The sequence below is a fragment of the Phasianus colchicus genome, chromosome 4 (genome assembly GCF_987193195.1).
Source record: "Phasianus colchicus chromosome 4, bPhaCol1.hap1.1, whole genome shotgun sequence".
In the NCBI taxonomy this organism is placed as follows: Eukaryota; Metazoa; Chordata; class Aves; order Galliformes; family Phasianidae; genus Phasianus; species Phasianus colchicus.
The window spans coordinates 1,565,194-1,577,441 of NC_143439.1; the positions used below are offsets into that span (position 1 = coordinate 1,565,194).

Genomic DNA, 12,248 nt, shown 5'->3' on the forward strand with positions numbered 1-12,248 from the left:
ATTTAATGTGGCAGCATTTCATAATGTGTAATAAGCTACGGTGAGGCTGATGTTTCATTTCTGAACAGAGAAGACATAGCGAGATCATTGTTGCTGGAAGAATAAGCTGAAAAATCCTTTGCACTTCAATATGCATTATTGATTGTTGTCCTGAGACCTAATGTCAGCTGAATGTCTTCCTTCCTCCTCACTTCCCACAAATACAAAATAAATAGACCTTGTTTACTGGAATTCAGAAGGTTTTTGTTGTTGCTGTTTGTTTGTTTTTTTTTTTTTTTTTTGTGAGTGGTGCTCTGGCAATGCCGCCTATGCTCTCATTTAATCGTAATATAATTTGTGCTTTGTATTTTACATTTAGATATAATTTTTAGGTAATTATGTTTCTTGCCCCCAAGACAAATCCGCTCCAATTTTATAATGAGAACTTCGGCATTACCTTATTATGAAAAAGAATCTAGGCCATATACATTACATAAGGTTGCCATAGTAACACTTTCTCAAGGGGAAAACCGAGCAGTGGTAGTTTCCACAGAAACCACTCCCCGCCGAGACAGGTGCCTCCGGGGCAGTGAAGGGAATATAAATGAGAGAGAGACAGAGGCATGCACATATGTCGTAAGATCTCTGCAGCATCCCTACATTGTTGCAAATTCAGCCATAGTTTTTTGGTTTATTTTTAGTTCAATGATTTGGACCGTGTGACTGGCACCTTCTCTTGGCACATAAACTCTGCCTCCCCTCCCTTCCTTGGAACTGGCTGTGGAGGTATGGAGGTATGGAAATGCTCCATGTTGGCAGTGAAGTGACCACATCCGATAAGTCCAGAGCAATAGGAACCACTGTGCTTGGAAGGATTTAAATGGTAAATGGGAATTTCCCCTTTTTATTAATTCCGCTTTTCTGAAAGAAGTCAGCAAAGACAGGTATGGAAATAATTCCTTCTGAAGAGGAGTGATTCTTGGCCAATTTGTCAGATAATGGTTTTGTTCTTTTGGGGTACAAGCACATGTGGCTTTTTTTGCCAGGGTGTCTTGAAAAGGAATTAACTCCTAGGATTTGTTAATTGACAAAAAAGGAGCCATTTCTTTAATGTACTTCAGTGTCACTGAAGGCAAGTATGGATTCATATTTCTGAAATCCTTTTGCACGTTTATTTGCAAGTAGTGTTGATTGGTTTTGTTTTTTTCTTCAAGAGCAATAAAATGATGACATAGATTTAAGGCTTAATGTGGCCATAGCTACAGATTAACACGCTGGCTATTTCATCTTCATCCTGTCATCTCTCTGCTGCTTTATGGGGAAAGCAGGCTGACATGGTTATTAAATCTGGCAGCTGTGTTGTATGTGCATGGGAAGCAAGCAGAGCACAGCATGTAGAAAATGAGTAGCTTTCAGATATCAGCCTCCCTTTCACTGCTACGAGACTTGAAGGGCAGACTAAAAACCTCTCCTTTTAGTAATCAACAGTTGCTGGAACAGCGTGCAAAAATTACAAATACTGTGGCAAATGTAAGTATTCTTTTCCTGTGCAGTGCTTTCAGATTGCTAATTGGGATTTCTATCTTTGTGTTTGGCTTGGAAAAGCAGAGGGATGAAAGCTGAAAACATCCTCGGAGTGAATGCTTCTCTGCAGTATTGTTTTGGCTTTCAGTGGAGAAGCTGCTGAGAAAAAGGGATGTATGAAAGCTTTCTGGAACAAATAGTTTGCAGTTGCATTTGTTGATTTGGGGGAATCGCCTCGTAAATGCGGGAGGTGCTTTTAGATAGATTGTTTTCTGCTTATGTTAGGTAATCCTAGATACACAGTGGGAAAGAAGCTTCAACATTAACAAGCTTCTTGTGAACATGCAGGAGAGAACTCTGTCATGGTATTTTTCACCTTGAAACTTTAAAAATACATACAGAACCAGACTTCTTATTAAGAATCTCAGCAGTACCTTATTACTGGAAATGTAAACAAATAATCATTATAAGGGGCACAAATCTGACCTGCTAAGAACAATGAACATACCACGGTGAGGAATGCATGTTTGTAACCCATTTTACTCTGTTTACACATGAAGAGAACATTTATCTGATGCATGGCATGGAGGCAGGATAGTAAGGTGGTTGGGAAGTAATGGAGTTGCAGATTTCTTGCGGTGATGCGATAAAGAAAAGAATCAGCATTTGTTAGTGGGGTTTTTTGATCTTGTGCTAAGGAAGAAACAGTAACATGTTTCTTAACTTCCTTTCTGATTCAAAGTTTCTGTAGTACCGTTGTCCCGTGGAGTTTGAGTAGTGAATTTTTAAGCTGTGAATTAAATCTGCTTATTGAAAACAAGTATACAAGTATGCGAATCAGATAATTGCATGACAAATACAGGATGTAGCTGGTTTGTTCATGTTGCCATGTCATGTTTCTTGCTTTGTTTACATGATTTGTTATTTTTTAGGCATACTGTAAGCTTTTTGTGAGCCTTTTGAAAAACTCATTGTAACAGATAACAGGTGACTGCCATTAAGCAACTAGAGAGAGAATTGTTCTCTGTAAGGAAAGGACTAAACATATTCATAGTATTACTGTTGTGTCTCTAATGCTGTTGTAACACAGGTTACATGTTTTGTTCATCCGTTGTCTTGAAGCTATTTTTTATACTTCGGCTTCAAGACAATACTTTGTTTTGCAGATGAACACATAGAAATGCTTATCTTCATTGTCACAACTGAAAAGAGGTTTTGGAACTTCTCTTCCTCTCGTCTCCCTTTTTCCTCATACACAGGAGGAAAAAAAATCAGAAATTCATAGTTTCCATGAAACTAAGTTGTGTAAATGGTAATTTCTGATGACAGCTGTGGAGCTAGTTTTCCTGACCCTGAGTGGCAGCTAGCCAACTGCTGAGGCAAGCAGTGAACTTTCAGGACAATGTCTCTCACAAAAATATCAAAATGTTAAAATGGCAGACGTCAAATGCCATGTGCGTAGGAAAAGGGCTGTCATCTGGAAGGCTTCAGCTGAAGGCAGTTAATCTACTTGCCTGGATTAAACATTGAAAGCTGCTGCCTAAATCTATAAACCACGCAAGAAAGAATTCATATGTGTCCTGAATAATTTCAGAAGTTCTTCTGGGAAGATCTGGGGATGGATAAACATTTTCAGACCTGTTTCATTGAAGATCTGCTCTGGAGTGTCCGGACAGATGTCCAAAAAAGCAGCCTCTTTGCCTTTTCTTCTTCACTTTGCATCAAATACCAGTTTTTCTCCCAAATCTCTCATCCACAATGTAAACTGATTTTGATCAAAACTAATCAGTGCGCATTGATGTGCAGCAGGATGCTGAAATTCTGATAGCATGTGCAGTGACTTTTAGGCATGTGCACACTGAACATTAAACAATCTCCTGCGGTTCTTGGTGTGCAGCCCTGAGGTGAAACCTCGTTTGTAATTACATGCACTTATGCTTTGTAGCTTACTTTGAAGGCACTAAAGTCTGACTGTTCCCATGCTCGATGATGTGTCAGCTTCCCGCAGATACCTTTACCCTCTGTAAGCAGTACAGAATTAGATCAGTGATACTTATCACCAGCACTACTGGTTCTCTCCCTGCCAAATATTTCTGAGAGGTGTGAAACTGCCTCATCCTTTACCTCAGCCTGTAGCAAAGCAGTATGTGTGACTGATCAGGAAACAAACCTGTTTACATTTTGGTTGACCTCAGAGAGTAAGAAAGGGCATACCTGTGGCCAGCCTTGTCTGGGCAGTTTGCAACTGGCTACAGTTCAAAAAAATTCTTACTATTCTCCAACCAAGACACAGGGTGCACTATTAGCACAGGTAACCCCTGCAAAGCAGTCAATGGCCAGACTTCATGGCATAAATTCATTGATTTTGCCAGTATTCCTTTATTTCTCCTTTATTTTCCAAACATTTTTTTTGTCACTCCGTATTTTCTCTCTTGCTACAAGCAAACAATTTTCCATCTGTGTTTTAATGCTCTTCACATCTACTCTTAGAGGAAGCCCCCTCACTCACTATCTGTTTAAAACTCAGAGCATTGCATTTCCTGATCACTTTCTTGTTTTGGAAAGGCTGTCTCCATATTGGTCTTTTCTTTCCAGTCAGTATTCAGCGATCACTTCTTCTTTTATTTCCCTACAGAAATTATGTAGCATGTGAGATAGGTAAGGACACATTCTCTTAAACGTATTACAGAAATCAAACTTTCATTCTCCCTCTTCTCTTCTTTTCCCCTTCTCCCCCTTTTCCCTTCCTTCCTGTCTTCTAATTTCTATCTGCTTTCACACAAGCACATCTGTGATTTGGGATTTAGCAAGATGTAGAAATTGTTTGGCCTTCCAAACAGAGCATTATGCATACTTAGCTGAGTAATAAAACAGTAACTTATGTATGACTTAACATGACCAATTACAATAAAGCTACCTAGCAAGAGTTTGGGATTTTAATCTTCAAACAACAAGTCATATGTAGTTGTAATCTATTTTATTATACGTGATGTGGAAGAACAAATAAAATAACAATGCTGCTACTTCTCTGTGGACTTTGTGTGAAGAAGAAAACCAAGAAAAATAACTGTATATTCATCAACAGTTATAATTTGTTTTAAATCTAATTATACAGAGCCTGGTTGTTTAAATAAAACAACAACAACAGCAACAAACACACAGTGTCAGATCAGCTCACTAAACTTGTCAGTCATTACATGTGATATGAAATTCTGACTGCAGCAATGGCATTATCACTTTATTCTGCATATTACGTTATTATTCCTATTTACTGTTGTAGCACCAAGAAACACTCTTACTGGAACAGCACTGTACGAAAAGGTATTTATAGGTACTGTACAGAAACATAAGATAATCCTTGGACTCAAATAATTTACAAGCTGTTTTAAAAATAAAGCAAGAACTTAGCCATGAAGCAAGTATTTTAAACATGACCCAGATGTAAGAACCCTTATCATACAACTAGTTTTCTCAATTATTTTCTTATCTGAAGTCACAATACAGAACATTATAACCAAAGTGATTCTTAGGATACCAGATATTGAAAGAATGCCTAGATAAAATTTAAAATTGTAATTTAAATAAGCAAATGACATAGACTTACCGTTACTTTATTTTGAAGCTATCTTACTGATTCACATGGGATAGCTCCTGTGGGCTGTAACCACTTAGCTATGAAGTTAACAAAACATATTAATTGAACTTAACTCCACTGACCAAAACATGCTACGATTACAAATTGTTGCAGAGTACTGACGTGATGAAGATTCCCCTTGAAATATTAAGACAATATTTTATTATTAACTTTGTCATTGTCAATTACCAGGTTAAGAAGGTTCATGATTATCTTGATCACTAAGGCAATAATATGCATTATTAGGTTCGATGAAGAATGTTTACCTGTGTTACTTACATGCTCTAAATTTCAGTGTTAATTATTGGAATGAAACAGCAGCAGTGTGACACTTGGCTGAAAGACAGTAATTGATTTGTCCGGGATCAGGTGCAGTGACTCATCCAGGTGAACAGTGGCCATTATAATATCTGTGTTTTCTGTGTGGCATATTTTCCTCATTTCTCTGCTCCTTACCCATCTTGCAAGTAGAAGTCACACATCTGTTAACATCACCTTTTCTGCTACCTTTTGTGTGAGGTAGGCAGTGTTTTTTGTACCTGTAAAGTAGAACTGAATCTGCCATCTGCTATCAGTCAGAAGTACCCTGTGATTTACACTGCTGTATTATAATATTCTATTCCATTCTGAACATTTTATTCAGTTCGGACAGTCTTTAGATCATGTTCATGAGCATAATTGTAGCATGTAAATACAAGCTATAACTTAACTGAGCAATGTAACTCACATAACTAAGAAAAATTGTGTAATTAATCTTTCTGAACATTTATATTGTGCAAACCACTACGACTTCTTAGTTCCAGTTTTAGTCTGAGGGCATAAACCTAGCTGTATATGCAGGAGTGATGCTAAAGAATCCCAGAGGATCAAGGTGCAGTTGGAAAGATACAATACCTTAAACTTCCAAGTTTTTTCTTTGAGGTTGAAACTATGCTTTGCAATAATATCTTCATCTGCACCACAACTTGTATAACTATGACAACATAAGCAAAACTAGTAGTGGGCATTGGTATGAATAAAAATTTAAATGTATTCTGACAGCAGTATAGTTGCCACTTCTATAAAGCAATCACAAGAATCTAAATGAATAGAAGCTGCTGAACATGAAGTCTTATTGTACTCATTAAATGTCTTATTTTTCCTTCCATACAGGGAGCAATAAATAAAACTGTTCTGAAAGCTAATTTGCAACCATGCAATTAATCATAAATCTAGCTTGATCTGGTTGGATAAAGCAGTGTTTTATCAATCTGGTTAGCCAGTACTTTGAAAGGATTTTGCAGAACTCATTAGTTCAGGAATATTAGGGCAGGTGCCTCATTTATTTTTTTTTAAGAGAAGATACCATGATCCTCAAACGGATAAGCTGGAAGGTCAAAGGCAAAATGATTTATCCCGAGGAGCTGTATGTATTACTGTTAAAAAGGTTCTGAAATCCTATCCTACAATTCATTCCTAAAATAAATGACCAGATTTTGAAGATGGTAAATCGGAAGCAACCGAATCACTGCACCTTGTTTGTCTTTTAGAAGGAAGATTAATCTTAATGTAAAGACTTCTGTACTTTTTAGCTGTTTTTACTTATGTAGGGGAGTCATTCCAAAATGATAAGCATTCTTTTTGTTCTGTGTTTCTGTTTGGCTTGCTTGTTTGCTTGCTTGCTTGTTTGTTTGTGTCTGTCTGTTTGTTTGTTTGTTTGTTTTTTGTTTGTTTTTGTTTTTTTCCCATCCTGATTCACTGTGAATTCACTCAGGGGGCTTCTTTAAGAACTAAGTGATCTTCCTTTGCTGAATGCATTGTCAGGAACTAGCTTCTTTTCTTCTTTGGATGAAAATAAGTTCACTGAAGTATGTCTTCAGTTCAGCCTCAGCAGACAGAGAAATTACTCCTCCGGGTTGGCAAGGCTAGGGTTTTTCTGTTTGAAAGAGGAAGCTGATGTGGCTCCCTTGATATTCTGAGTGCTGCTGGGCTAACACATCTGAATCCATAGGCTGTTACTGCTTTGTGACATCGTGTATAACTGTCAAAGAGATTTTAAATTTGTCATTAGTTCATGCTGAGGCATTAGTAGTAATTGCTATGTGTAAGGAAACAATGAGGCTGAAAAACTATTCAAGAATTAAATCAACTAAAACTCCAATTATTTTAGTATGCGTGGGGTTGCTGGGACAGTAAAAATATTAGCCTTGAGACAAGATGAAGTCAACAAGTGAATGTAACTCATATTGCATATTCTCATGGCAAAGTTTTACCCTAAAGAGGCTTCCAACAACTGTCAAGTTTTATCCACAGAATAGTAAAACAATGCTTTTCTTTCCACAATGAAGACTGCAATTTGAAATGGAAAACAAAGAATGTGTTCCATTTATTTTTGTTTTTAAGCGCCTGCTCAGAGTTAAAAGAATGAAGTTTATAAAACTGAGGACTTTGTATCGTGCTTATAGTGAACACTGTAGCATGGACATCAGAGACCTTTGAGAACTCAATAGTTATTGATGAGGAAAAACATTATGCTCATGGTAATTACTAGGAGACTTGTGATGGCTTGTTTTGATTCTGACCTTGATTCTACATATGGGAAGATAATAATGGCAGCTAATTCCAGTTTCTAGAAACGTTATTATTTAGTGTCAGTGCAGTCAGGAGGGGACCACACTGCAAAGAGCTTGTTGTTCTTGTATCTCAAGAATTAGGAGTTTACATTGTTGGGGCAATTAAAGGCTTAAGGCAATATTTTTAAAAAACAATTCTGTCCTTTAAAAGTTTTCTGAAGAGTTTTGCATTGCTTTATCTGTGAAGATGTGAGTGCAGTCAAATGCAGAGAGGACCTCACTTGATTTCAAGTGCTGTGGAAAGCAGAGAGAAGAAAGCTGTCTGATGCTCCTAGATCCTTAGCCAGCAAGCCCTGGGAGAAATTAGCCTGGGTGTTAAGCAGCCCTGATTTATGGAACTGGGAAAAGGTTACTTAGATGTTTCAGCATCAGAATTCCACACTAACCCGATCCTATATTCTGAAAACCCTTTTTCTTTAAGTGTACTTCCTCTCTATTTGTCACTGAAGCAAGTTTGAGGATGATCAGAGCAAGAAGTAGCACATCACTGTGTTGTCATTTGTGTTCCTAGTGAGCTATCCAAATAAAGATATTTATGAAGGAGAGCTCTAACGAGCTCTTTAGCTGCTTGATTTAATTGAGTATGGAAATTAAAAGTAGGTGTATGGCTGCCTGTCACACTATAGTTCCCCAGGTCAGTGAACTGTGGTCTTTTTACTGAACTGTCTGTGAGTGGCTGTATGTACAAAGGAGTCCTTAGTAGTTTGTTTATCTCCTGAATCAGAGCAGTTGCTCAAATAGCCCAACTTTCATGAGGGAAGATTTGATAAAGAGTGCAGCTGGGATGCGGTTTGTTCAAAAAACTCCATCCATCATTTTCCAAAAGGCGCAGTGAATGGCTTAATTATTATTGCTAATGATTGTTAACCACTTTATTTGCTATAGACAAAGTACGAGCCAACTCAGAGAAATACAGTGACAGAAGAGTATCTTTTTCCACATCTTGTCTACCAGGAGATCCAGAGCTGTCAAACATAATTCTGAACAAGGAAAGGAACACTAAGGGAATAGTGTTAGTACAATATGCAAAATAAAATAAAATAAATAGTATTTTGTGTTAGGGAAATTTTACAGAGAAATAAGTAAAGACTGCTTTTTGAGAGAGCCGCCCATAGGAATACTTATCCTCAAACCAAAGTGTTTCTTTCCTTCAGTGTCTTGATGGTTTGGCTGCTTCTGCTTTGGCTGCTTCTGCTGAAGTGGATTCAGTGAGCACTGTTTAGTTTCCTTGTCTGCTGCAAGGCTTACACTGAAGGCCATTTCTGGTGCAACCCTATATATAAATTTCAATGCAGTTCTAACATCTCTAGAGGACTTCACAGAATATCAGTGTTTGTTTTTCTTTTTGGATCAAATTTTCTACCTGAATGGGATTTATATTTTATATGTTTACATATATCAGTCTCCTCTTACTATCTGATTGACTCATCCTTTTTTGCTGTCTTTAACCTATCCTTAAAATTACAAAGAAATATAGATTTAAGATAATTGCATTAATTCAAACAATTGCTTAATTTTAGCAATTATCAATGCCTCTTTCTGTGAGGTCTCTTTCTGCTTGAATCAGTAAGCCACTAAGAGCAAACAATAATCAGTTCAGAGCAAGAATCCTCCTTTAACTATACCACATGGCTGATCTTGACAAACATGCGGAAAAGTACAAGAGAAATTGTCAAGGCTTGCTGTTTGTCCAGACACTCGGTACCAGGCAATATTGCCTCACTACAGATTTTGTTCCTTGCATGCATACAGACTGCAGTGTGCAAGATATAATCTAATCCATGTCATAGACAGAGACAACACAAAAGCCCTGGCAGGGCACTGGTCTGCAATCAGCTGAAACTGTTTTAGGAGAAATCAGGGAGTCCATGCTCAAGGAATGCAGTAGAACAATCATTATTTATAGAGCAATAATATTGAAAGAAGTACTCTATTAATATGTTTTTCTAATGGCAGATAAAAAAAAAAAAAAAAAAAAACAGAACTACAAGCAGATTGAGGTAAAAGTGATTTCATATTACTGTAAAATTATCATCATAATGCTGGATGTATACTACAGAGACTTTAGTTTTTTCTCATTCTGCATGTCTTCAGAAAGCCTTTACTTAGATAGCATTGGTATTGTTTTTGCATAAATGTTTTTCTTTTAGTTGCTAAAGCTAGAACACATAATATCCTCAACTACTTTACTGGCCAGCCAATATTTCAAAACGCTCTAAGTTCCTTCCCCCAAATTACGTTAGCAAGAAATCTGTGTAGATATATTTCTTTGCAAATAAATGCTACTAAGCTGATTTTATAATCATACTGAATGAAATGTTAAATATCATCATGTTTTATTCTCAGTCACGTTCTTTGTACTTCCATAATAATTACAAGTATGTTCCTATTTGGATTTTTCCCCCTAAGTTACAGTTGCTCTATCTAGATGTGTTTTCATACAACCATTTTCTTAAGGAGATTGTTTTAAATGCTTGCAGAATTCTAACAACATATGTATTTCTGGAGCATTATATCATTCCATGGATTTTCTTCTTGTGAAACCAGTGAGTCTGTATGAAAGGGAACTATGTTCTTTCAGTATGTGTTAGGTTGTAGTTCTGGTTGAATTTTTTCAACCACGTAGGAATTATTGATAGCATTGGTGCTTTCGTTCTGCAGTTATCTGTTTGTCTCTAGACTTTTTTTGTTACCCTTGTCTTTAATAAGAACCTTTGTATATTCAGTCTGCTAATATTGTCTGTTATCCCTTTTCACCGTGGTTCTTAAATGTGTGATTGACAGAGCTCTCTTAGAGTATTTCGATTTTCACTTATTTTTATTAGGCTGCTATATAATTATACAGTATAATTAAATCCAGACATGGGGGCAGTTTGGTCATGACTGCATGACAGCTTTAGCCATCTGCAACTTGGATCAGGGATTTTTATGTTTTAATTGAATTCTCCTGCCTGACTGAAGTGTATAATGTCTTCTGATATTAAGCTCTTCCCCATTCCTGCTGTTCAAACCCCTATAACAGAGGTCTGCTTGCAAACTAGTATGGCTCTGTTTTTATAAGGAACAAGGTGGTCACAAGGAATCTGACTTGAAAACACCTGGAAGTTATCAAAAATTTCCTCTTACTGTCCATTTATGTGAGGATGGTTTTGTGTCTGCTTGCAGTCTTCTGTAAGTGTAAAACACTACCTTTTAAAGTGATCTTTAAAAGTATTTGTTCATTCATATGGATTATTCTGACTTTTTTTGTGCCTCTGCAGTTCCATTTCAAATATTTAATTATTTAAGTGTTTCCACATGCTAAGTAACTAACACTTTCTCTAGGCTTGCTGGGTAGAAAAGCAATGCAGATGTAAACTGGGTGTCACATTTTCTTGGTATCTCACTCACCATTCAGCACCTTGACAGCTTGCATAAAACAGATGGGTGTCATTCATTCAAGGAGAGACAAACTGCTGATTTATGCTGAGAGTGGGAAGGGATGAGGGGGACATGTCACATCTGCACTGTGAAGTGCAGAACACTCTGGTCATTACTCAGAGCGTGTGTGTGTATGTGTGTGCGTGTGTGAGGGGAGTTAATTCCTTTTAGTTCCTGGCTAAATCCCTGACTGACCTCACTGATGTGAGAGTGAAATCAGCAGGAGTTCTGAAATGCTTGAAAGGAAGGCACATATTAAAGTTCTTTCCTTGAAACAAGATTACTGTATTGCTAACTGAGCATTTTTCCTATGATGGGCAAATATCTCCTTTTGTCTGAGCATCCTTTGGTTTTGTTTGCAAAGGTTTGGTCTTGTGCCAAACAAGTGAATGGGATATTTATGGCTAAGTTCACGATGAATAGGGAGACACTGCTTTCTTGAAAGGAGTCTTCTTGTTTTTCATATCTATTTGTTGTTTACCAGCAAAGTCTTCACAAAGAGTGCTTCTCAATATTTTCCCTGAGTTTCCCTACGTAAGCAGGGACATCTCTACCCAGAAAAGCATGAGGAAAAAGTTCACATTATGAAGGCCATATCTAGTAAGGGAGATGGCATATTTTTTTATATCGCTTTTTCTGTTCCAAAGATACTGGTTGAAATATGTTATCTGCAAAAGCACTCATTGGAGATGAATTTTCTTGTGTCATTTTAAATTAGGGTGGATGTGTGCTGCTGGTGTCAGTGGCTCCTTTTGGAAGTACCTGACACTCCGAATGTAGGTCTGATCCAAAGGCAAAGCATTTGTCCTTATGGAGTTTATTTGTGAACTCTAAAGCTAATCATAGCTGAGGGTTGTTTCAGCAGCCTTTGAAAAATCCCACTAGAAGTAGATGTATCATGTTGTGTCTAGATTTATTCATAGAATTTAACAGAGAAATGACTGTATTGTAGTACAGCACAGCTCAAAGGAGCTCATAGCCACCTGGGGTATAGGAGAGGTTCATTTAGGGCAGCATGGTCTCCAGCACAGGCTAATTTACTTTGCATGTATTGTGTCATCAATAGCAGACAGCTATTT

The 12,248-nt window shown here is 37.3% G+C and overlaps 1 protein-coding gene across 4 annotated transcripts in view; it reads left to right on the forward strand.

Moving 5' to 3' along the window:
* The first annotated feature begins 606 nt into the window (after positions 1-606).
* Positions 607-12,248, forward strand: part of TRIM2 (tripartite motif containing 2) — a 78,399-nt gene continuing 66,757 nt past the window's right edge. For 2 of the 4 annotated variants that reach the window (XM_090138393.1, XM_090138402.1), the window contains exon 1: positions 607-862. The gene's annotated coding sequence lies outside the window, so the exon portion shown is untranslated. Of the gene's footprint in view, positions 863-1,383; positions 1,510-12,248 lie in introns of those variants that run through there. The other 2 variants (XM_090138399.1, XM_090138404.1) reach the window with 2 other exon arrangements.